The 8,270-nt window shown below is 34.6% G+C and overlaps 1 non-coding gene across 1 annotated transcript; it reads left to right on the forward strand.

Annotated features, from left to right (window-relative positions):
- The first annotated feature begins 7,204 nt into the window (after positions 1–7,204).
- On the forward strand, positions 7,205–7,312 carry LOC114198821 (U6 spliceosomal RNA). Its single transcript, XR_003607189.1, has one exon. It is a non-coding gene; the product is annotated as a U6 spliceosomal RNA (small nuclear RNA).
- Positions 7,313–8,270: the final 958 nt, after the last annotated feature.

Here is an 8,270-nt window from a genome sequence, read left to right on the forward strand (position 1 = left end):
TTCATAATCTACTAAAAATTTTAGACTCTGTCAGGGTAGGTTAGTGAGATGGGTAATTTTATGTGTCAATTTGAGTGGCTATGGAGTTCCCAGATTAAACATTATTCCAGGATGTGACTGTGAGGATGTTTTGGGATGACATTAGCATTTGAATTGGTGGATTTAGTAGGTAGATTGCTCTACTCTATGTGGGTGAGCACCATTCAACCCTTTGAAGGCCTGAATAGAAATAAAGGTAAAAGAAGCAGAAAATTTTCCCCTTTTTTTCCTGCCTCACTGTTGAACTGAGACATCTCATTTCATCTTTTCTGGGATTTACAGCATTGACTCCTTTGGTTTTCAGGCCTTCGGACTCAGACTGAATTCCATTGACTTTTCTGGGTCTCCAGTTTGCAAATGGCAAATCATGAGACTTCTCAACCTCGTAACAGATTTCCTTATATATTTACATAAATCCTACTCATCTGTTTCTCTGGAGAATATTGACTAATGAAATATGATATCCTCAGATTTACATCCCAAACTTTCCTCAAAGAAACCAAATGATCCGTGTCAAAAGCCAGCCTTCTCCAATTCCACACATCCAGGTTTTAAGGATCCTGAAGCTGAACTCATGACTGACTGGAAGCTCTACCGAAGGTCTCTCTAGTAATGGGAAAAATCAAGCATGCTTCTGTTTCCTACATCCCACAAGGCTTCTCACACTGTTTTCAAATGAAGTCCTGTTTATAAGACTTTTTCTCAGCTTTCCTTACTATCCAATCAAGTGGTACATAGAACCATGTGAGGTCCTATACAGTGAAAGCTCTTGTTTTCTAGACCAGGGGTTGGCAGCCTCTGAGAGTGGCACACTGACTCTTTTTTCATCCCTAGTATGGAGGAGGCAGGGTGTAAAGAGAAGACAAGCTGAATCCTGAAATTTCCCTTCTTGACCTCCACTAGAGAATGTTGCAGAGTAAGATGGCAGGGGTTCTTCATAAGGCAGAGTCTCAGACAGAGCCCAAGAAACACATCTCCCCTAAGAATCAGCTTCGAACCAGAAGGACATGGATACAGCCTAATCGCTATTATTTGTGGACCCTGAGCAAGGGTATAAATGCAGGTCCACACTTATTCTTTTTTTTTTTTTAAGATTTATTTATTTATTTTGAGAGAGTGAGAATGAGAGAGAGAGAGAGAGAGTACATGAGAAGGGGGAGGGTTAGAGGGAGAAGCAGACTCCTCGCCGAGCAGGGAGCCCGATGTAGGACTTGATCCTGGGACTCCAGGATCATGACCTGAGCCAAAGGCAGTCGCTTAACCAACTGAGCCACCCAGGCGCCCTCCACACATATTCTTATCATTTTAACCAGTAATTAAATTTTCATTAATAAAGAATATGATTTTGCAGAATTTCACCTGGCTTATTTGAAAAAAGTCAATTTATTATCCATAAATTATCAAAACAAATAAAAAAACATACAAACACACATACACGCAAAACCTAGAGTCCCAAACAATCCATTTTATCAGGAGCACGCTATGAAGGCGCACACACAAGGTGTGTCTTTCCACAGTGTCAGCTTTATTCAATCATAAAGCAAAGTTAAATCACAATTATAAAGCAGGTTCACGATTCCAAACTCAATGACACTTCACCATGTGATTAAACTTGGCTTATTACACGGCACACAGAGCAGGACAGAAGACAAGCCACACAACAAACAAGGTAACATAAGGGTGCAGGAACTTAACCAACCAAACTGGAAGTCAGTCTATGGGCCTGCAGTTGAGCTAAGGCCTCAGTCTGGCCCAGATCAGCTCTCGGCACTGACTGCTTCTGATGTTCAAATGGTGAAGGATCTTGGTTCTGTTCGGAGATCATGGAGATCAATCAGGCAGGGTCTTCAGTGGCAGTTGCCTTTTTTAAATGGTCAGACATAGAGGGGTCAGGTCTGAAGAGTCTGACGGTTTGCTGCCAAAATCCTTCCCCTCTTAAAGGGATTTGATTGGTTTTGGGTCTCTGCAGACCTCCTCTGGTTCTGCTCCTTATCAGTTCTGGGGTGTCAGCTGATGTTGGTCCCCCAATGTCTCCTAGCTGCAGTACCTTAACTGCTTGGGTCATTGCTTGACACAGGCCCCTGCTTGGCATGAAAGACTCCATTTTGCTCTCTACACCATTCAAGTACCCAGTGAGTAAGTCAAATAATAAAAACAATTGCAAGCACACCCTTAGACGTGGAAAATCCTTAACAAATATGACCCACCACAATTTTGAACTTCCTGAACTAAGAATTAACTTATCTTTATTTGGTCATTAATTGATATACAGTGGTTTCGCTCAACTTTCATATTTCATTTGATTATAATGAGTAAACATATCTTATTATCAACTGTTGACAACAAACACACAAGCACATGGAAAAAAATATGTGGATACCAACCAAAGATTTAAAATCATCCTTTTTTTTAAATAAACAAAACCTTCATATTTCCTAGTTTACATTGAAAGAAAATATGTAAGAGTTGGGTAGGGAGTTTTAGGCTTTTATAACTTAATGGGGATCCTGTTTAGATTTGCCCTTTCCAAGAAGCATTCTTAGATTTTCAAGAGATACACATATGTGCTCTGGAAGTGTGTCTTTACTTAACAGAGTTTTTATTCTGTTTTCTGTTATGGTTTGCTTCACATTTAGCTCCTCACATCTATCAGATATTAATAATATTTGTGAAATGAAGGACTAGATAATTTTTTTAGAAGAACCAGCACTGTGGGTTAACAGGCTACAGTATATTCCAAATTTAAATTACATAAACTTTTCAATCTGATTTTGTCAAAGAAGATTTTTCCAGCTTTTCTATGCACTGATGTGTTTCATTGTTCCTTTAAGTACACATTGTAAAAGTAAAAAATGAAGGTAACTTAGAAGGAAATTTCTTCCTGTGTCTCTCTTCTTTTTAATTATGAAGTTTTTTAAACTGATATTTTTCCTTGTTAGAGTAATATAATGGTAACATTATTTATATACACTTTAATAGATACAATTATATAAAGAATCATGATGGTAAGGCTGTGAATGCTGTATTGTATATAAAGATAATCATGAGTAAGTTATGTTTTATCAGTTCTACTGGTACAAGCTACTTATATAAATAAAGGGTATAACTCATGGAATGTTCAGCTGATATTATGAACAATGGAATGTCAGTACTGCTGTTCATGAATAGCATATCAAGTACTGAATTATAGCTTAAGTATTATACTTCATTGTATTTTCATAAGTGTTATATATTCTTAAACAAGAGTGTACAAAGGTAAAGTATCATCAGATTCTGTTAAGTTACAGAAATTAGTATAGGTTTGCACTATCAGATTTTAAACAAAATAAAGATTTGCTTATTATAAAAATTTTTAAATACTTATAAATTCATATAAGATGTATACTACATGTATATGTAACTACTACATATAATTAAAAGAATCAAAATAACTAGCATTCACGGAGATGTCACTATGTCAGACACATTTCTTAACATGTAATAAATATGTCACATAATCCTTGAAGTCATCCTTGGCAGGCATAATTTCTAACTTCATTTTATGTGAGGAAAACAAAATACAGAGAAGTTGGGCAACGTTTCCAAAGTCAAATGGCCAAAAATTAGTCATGCCAAGATTCAGAAATCAACTTTCAGACTCAAAATAAGGTATATACGGTAATCATTCTTAAAATGTTTTTGAACAATGAAACCTAGCAATTACTACAGGCTTTTTGGGTTTGGAAGTTAAAACAATTTATGTACAGAAGTTATCAATACCACCCTTAGGCATAAATATTTTTTGAACACTTCTCAGTCAGGATTAGGGATACATAGTGCGAAAAAAATGTCAATCCGAAACAGAGCAGGAGGTCATGAAATGGAGAATCACATGCATGTGATATGACCTGAGAAGAAGAGAACTTGAGAGCCAATAGACTGATTTCCATTGAATGCTTGATTTATGGAAGACTGAGACTTATCTCCTGACAAATGAACATTTACTAAGTATTTCTGCCCATCCTCAAGCTACTGAACCAACAGCTTCAACTCTGGACTTGCTCTTTGCACTCCTGACCCATAACTGCCGCTTGCCCTAAACTGTCAAGGGACTCGTGCATAACTTGCTACAGCATGTGTTACCTGAATCGCAATTCCTCTGCTATTCCCAAATCAACACAGTTTCTGATCATTTGAGTTTGCCTCAGTTTCCCTTCTTTATTTGGGTTGACAATAGAGATATAAAACTGCTCCGGCTTTCAAGAGGTTTATATTTCATTTGAAAAATTACTGTATAGAACACAATTTCTTTCCAAAAAAGTACACATGTGTTAAAAAAGAATTTATTCATTTATTTATTTATTTTAAAGATCTTATTTATTTATTTGACAGAGAGAGATGCAGCGAGAGAGGGAACACAAGCAGGGGGAGTGGGAGAGAGAGAAGCAGGCTTCCCCCTGAGCAAAGAGCCCGATGCGGGGCTTGATCCCAGGACTCTGGGATCATGACCTGAGCCGAAGGCAGATGCTTAACTAATGACTGAGCCACCCAGGCACCCCCCAAAATAATGTATTTAAAATAATAACTTTATAAATCAAAGTTTGGTCACCTGGAAGCTGAATTTCAGGGATCTCCAACCAGATCAACTAAATCGGTATCTGCATTTTAACGTCAGACTCAGTTGATTTCTCTGTATACTACAGTTTGAGAAGAGATGAAATAAAGAGTGCATTGCACTGTATTATATTCTATCCTTATGTTCAGGTACTCTGCTATTTTCTAACTAAAGATATATTAAAAATTATTGAGTCATACTTGTCCTCTACCATAATTCCTTCTTTTCCAGCCCCAACCATGGTAGGAAAGGGAAAAATACTAATTTTCTTCATGAAATATCATAGAATTATAATAAATAAATATTCAGTCCTGTGTATGTCTCTAGTGGGAACTAAAGTATGATATTCCAAAGGATTTTAAACTCAATATTATATTGTTTGTGAATATCATCAGGATGTTTTCATCTAAGACCTATTATTCTTCATTGACAATGAGATTCTGGGTCTTTTCCTTTTAGCTTTCCTTAAGTGTATTCAGAGAATCCAGATTAATTAAATCTGAACCTACACTAAGTAGTATTAAGAAGATTATTAAGAAGCTAATGTTTTTTTAAAAATGCCACATATTCTGTATCACATAATAAGATATAAAAATTTAAGCATTCTTTCATAAGATTGCATATAGTGATTATCTACTCTGAGGAACCAGGAGATAATGGATAGTTGGCAATTATAATTAATACTTGACAAAATTAAGAATGTAACCAACTTTGTTTTCATGGTAAAACATTAATATTGTGGTCTAAACACCCTCAAGATAGTATCATTCTTATCAGAGTTTATCAAATAGTAAAAAAAAAGGGAAGCTGATGTATTTGACTAGATAATCTATAACCCAGATGTCTGTATACTATATTTGGAACTCCCCACTTAACTGGAATGACTGGGTGATCATAACTAGGGGTTCTTTCCTAAGATTTTCCTTCTCTGTTCTCCCTCTTTTCCTCTTCCTACTCTTCCAAAAAGTTAGGACTTTCTACCTGAGAGTTCTATTTAATACTCCTTAACTCAGTTATTTAACTTCTTTTGGCGTGGTGAATTATTGAGGACGACATGACCCTGCCTCTCAAACTTAGAAAAACCTCTCATTCACCAGAATAATGAGTATAAAGTCTCTCTGCTCTAATTTAAATAATAATAATAATAATAATAATTGTTATTACTATTATTTAAGGATTCTTTAGCACTGGAACAGAAAAATCTAGCTTAGAAGAATTCAGTGAAATTAAAGGAATTAGGTGCCGAATTCTCAACACATTATAAATTTAATAATCATAAGTCATTGAGGTATATAACTGCAAAGGCACTTGCTGATTGCTCCTTAGGCAAATAGCTGTTTCTGTAGAGATTATTACTATTTTCAGACTTTGTCAAGTTTTATGTGGATTTAAATTTATTGAATGACATTCAGACAAAAAGATTAGATAATTTTGAGGACTGAAATTTCGTCTAGATTTCCAAAGCCATTGAAACTGGATTATAGATTCATATTCTCTTTATTTCTTACTGAATCCTCTTGTAAATCCACCTGGCATTCTCATACCAAATTTATTTGCCTAGATGGGCCTCATTGCATTATGAAATTTGCCCTGCTTGGAAGGCCACAGTGAGACCCATTCCTGTTCACATAAGAGTCCAGCTTTTATTGCTATTTGAGACCCTGTATTGTTAACTCATCTAATTCATTGACTATTATTATCCATCAAAGTGCCCTGCTTCAACCATACCCATCTTTGTAGATGTCCAATTCAAGATCAACACCTTTGTTATATACTCCCAAATAGTTTCATGCCACATTGAGTCCCCAGGCCTTTAAACTTTGGCAACACTTTGTGGCATTTATCACTGTTACGGAGCACAATCTTATGCTGTTTGCTTTCATTTGTGTCACTACTTGAATGCTTGATATGGTCATTTCTTGCTGAAATAGATTACAATTCTTTGATAAAGATTTATTATATTTTATATTACTCCAAATTTCTTTTCTTTTTACTTCAGAGTGTAACACAATACTATGCACATAACAGATAAATATTTTAGAGATAAAAACACATGCAGCATGTTACAGAATATAGTGTTCTTTAACATGAATTATATTGCTTGATTATGCATATATGTGAAATAGGTTTTATTATATCCTATTTTGTAGATGACATTCATGAAGCCCAGGAATATTAAATAATTCAGTCATATTCAGAAATTAGTAAAATACAGAGTCAGTATTTAAACCTAAGGATTCTATATTTATATTTGTGCTCAAAAAATAAAATTAAGGTGTATAAAGAAAGAACAAAAAATTATAGAATTATATTGCATGTGTGTAGGTGTATATGGTGTTGGAGAGGAGATGCTTGAAAACATAGACTTGATTATATTCATGAATTGAGAAGTATTAATGTGGTTTTGATAAGTGATCTGTGTATTTCAAAAATTAAAAACTGCATCTTTCAAGTACCTGGTAATGCTATTTGAAGTTGACAAAAATTTAGGTAAATTTTGCCCTGATATTACTAATAAAATGGTATAGTTTTATGTATTTTAATTGAGTTAGTTATATTCAAAGTATTATTGTGCTCACTTCAGCAGCACATATACTAAAATTGGAATGATACAGAGAAGATTAGCATGGCCAAAGCATTATTAAGGCTACCACTAAGTATGTAATTTATTGCTTTTGCAATATTAAATCTAATTTCTATTACAGATAGTTGGAGTCAATTATTTCCTCATACATTTTCCTACACATATAACTAATATACAAATATTAATTATAAAATGAAATTCACATATCGAATTGTTTCCAATCTGTATTTCATTGAAAATCAATTCCAAAAAAAAAACACAGTTTTTGAGAAATACAATTATCATGGATGTAAAAGCTCTGAAAACTCTCCTGTAATTTTATGAAAGTGTATATTGCTCTATGGTAGTAAGTATCTATTAGTTGACATCATGTTTTCTAAGTTACCTGACAAAAACAAACTTAATTCTGATTCTTTGGCACACTATAAGTCTTGTAACAGGCTCCAAAAAGACGGGTTTTGAGACAAAACAACCTGAGGAAACAAATCTTAGAAAAGCCCTGGGTTTTGCAAAAAAAGTATCCGGGGCTTTTTTGAGAAAGCTGCAAGTTTTTCCAAGATTGTGATAAGCTGACTGTTCATCCAGATGAAACTTAGACACAACGTGTGCATTAAATATGTTGAGAACATGACAGCCTTCTCCCAAATTTGACTATAGAAATCTGGCAATGATACACACTATCAATTTGTTAATTATCCAGGATCCTGTTATCACAACCCTGTTTGTTGTTCTCTCAAAAAGAAGGAAGGAGAAAATCTAGAATAATTTTTTTTTTCTAAATATATATGAGGAAATTGGCCCCAAAATTCTTTTCTGAAAAATATGTCATGACAGGAAAACTCAGGGGACTCTTAATCTACTTCTAATTAACAGGACATACTGGTCTTAAAACAGCAGATCTGATTCAAAAGTTATTCTGGTATTTTTTGCACAAAAACAAGAGGTATGTATATTAAAGTGAAAGGGTGTCAACTCTTTTTTTTTTTTTTTGTACTCCACATTTTCCTGAAGAATGGTGTCCCTGACCAAAGGGCAAAAACAAGAATACAGAAA

This window comes from Eumetopias jubatus, unplaced genomic scaffold (assembly GCF_037043125.1).
Source record: "Eumetopias jubatus isolate StellerSeaLion01/CBP00866 unplaced genomic scaffold, mEumJub1_p1.0 scaffold_2, whole genome shotgun sequence".
NCBI lineage: Eukaryota > Metazoa > Chordata > Mammalia > Carnivora > Otariidae > Eumetopias > Eumetopias jubatus.